This window comes from Dendronephthya gigantea, unplaced genomic scaffold, assembly GCF_004324835.1.
Source record: "Dendronephthya gigantea isolate DGI-Jeju-01 unplaced genomic scaffold, DenGig_1.0 000059F, whole genome shotgun sequence".
NCBI lineage: Eukaryota > Metazoa > Cnidaria > Anthozoa > Malacalcyonacea > Nephtheidae > Dendronephthya > Dendronephthya gigantea.
The window spans coordinates 1,401,737-1,403,396 of record NW_021163069.1 but is presented as its reverse complement, the minus strand read 5'-3'; the positions used below and the strand labels follow the sequence as shown (position 1 = coordinate 1,403,396).

At 37.5% G+C, this 1,660-nt stretch overlaps 1 long non-coding RNA gene across 1 annotated transcript; it reads right to left on the bottom strand.

The window, feature by feature from the left end:
- Nucleotides 1–558: 558 nt before the first annotated feature.
- Nucleotides 559–1,341, bottom strand: LOC114530100. The gene is made up of 4 exons (XR_003687742.1): nt 1,306–1,341; nt 1,015–1,078; nt 850–926; nt 559–615 (listed from the first exon to the last, which is right to left on the bottom strand). It is a non-coding gene; the product is annotated as an uncharacterized LOC114530100 (long non-coding RNA).
- Nucleotides 1,342–1,660: the final 319 nt, after the last annotated feature.

Genomic DNA, 1,660 nt, shown 5'->3' with positions numbered 1-1,660 from the left:
AAGTGGAAGTTCAACTTAAGCTGCGCCCCTTGGTGGGGCGAACAATTCGAGCGATTAGTCGGCGTAATGAAACAAGCACTCTACAAATCAATCGGACAAGGAAACCTACGCTGGAAAGAGTTAGAAGAAGTACTGCTCGACGTCGAAACCACAATCAACAACCGACCGCTGACATACGTAGAGGATGACGTTCAGATGCAGATATTAACTCCAAATTCCATGCAGTTCGTGCAGCAAATCCAACTGCCTGAAGAAGAACCTGATCAAGGGGAAAATGTTGAACTTCGAAAACGTGCAAGGTATTTGAGAAGATGCAAAGATGTCGTTTGGGCCAGATGGACAAACGAATACCTAAAATCACTACAAGAAAGACACAAACTCAAGCATAAGACGAAGCAGATGACGGCGAAGCCAGGTGACGTGGTTTTAATAAAAGGCGACGAACGAAACCGAGGGAAGTGGACAATTGTATATATATATATATATATATATATATATATTAATATATATATCAACACACCAGTAAGTTATCAAGAAACTTGAAAACAATAATAGTACCTCTAACGTCACTGGAACCTTTCGTTCACTCCAATGTAATTTATAACCACTAATCTTCTGCACAAAAATATGGCATATGTTGATGTGGAAATAATTTGGAAACATTAGCTTTAGCTAGCTTATCACTTTATAAAGAACCCGCTTATTAAATTAGAAATGGAATATGGGCCTAATTTTTGAAAGAGAGAGGGGAAGGCATTGATACCATGATGAATTACGATTTGGAATTCATTGTGAATAATTTCTTTTATACAACTGGAACGATAAGTCCTGACAAAAATCCCTATTTACCTTGAAGTTAAAATAGTTCCCCGTACTAATCCTAATGCAGCCTCTTTGATGTCTTTCTACGCTGTTTCATCCTGAGGCTGCAGCAACAAAGAAAATTTACAGTGATTAGAGGTAATTATATGTCTCTAGATGTTCCTACAAATACCTTGCAGTCTCTATAATTACCTTACATGTTCTTTACACGACGGCTTAACGTATCGCTTGAGAGGATCTACTGAACAGTGGCAATCTGGAATTGATAAATGAAATATTTATCCTTTTACTTCACTGATGCGTTTGCATTCACGACTCCCGTGTAAAACGATCCAATTTACGGGTATATAGTTGGGTTCAAGTCAGGAAGCTTTCACTGATAAGAGAGAGTTTTCTATTGAAGTACAGTATCAGCTCAACACGAATGAAGGGGCAATTTGGAGTGGAGAAATGAAACCGTCTGAAAAGGATTATATTGAGTACCTTCTCGATTATATGCAAAACATCGCAAACTTTCGGTGAATCAGAGGATTCAATAACATCGACCAGAAGCTGGACAGCTCGGATCTGCACAAAAATATCCCGATCTTTCGCAATGTGGTCTAAATGTGGCAACACTGAATTCTCAAGTATTCCTCCCTGTAAAAAACAAAAAGTTACAAAACTAGAAAAAGATTCATAATATCGATAATGTCTAGAAAAATTGACTAAAATTTATTCAAAGTGCCAACATTTTATACCTCATATAGTGGAGATAACGTTCCTAATATGTTACAAAGCACATTTAGTACTTTAATTCGGATGGCTGTCCTCTCTTCACATCTAAAAAAAATTCCCA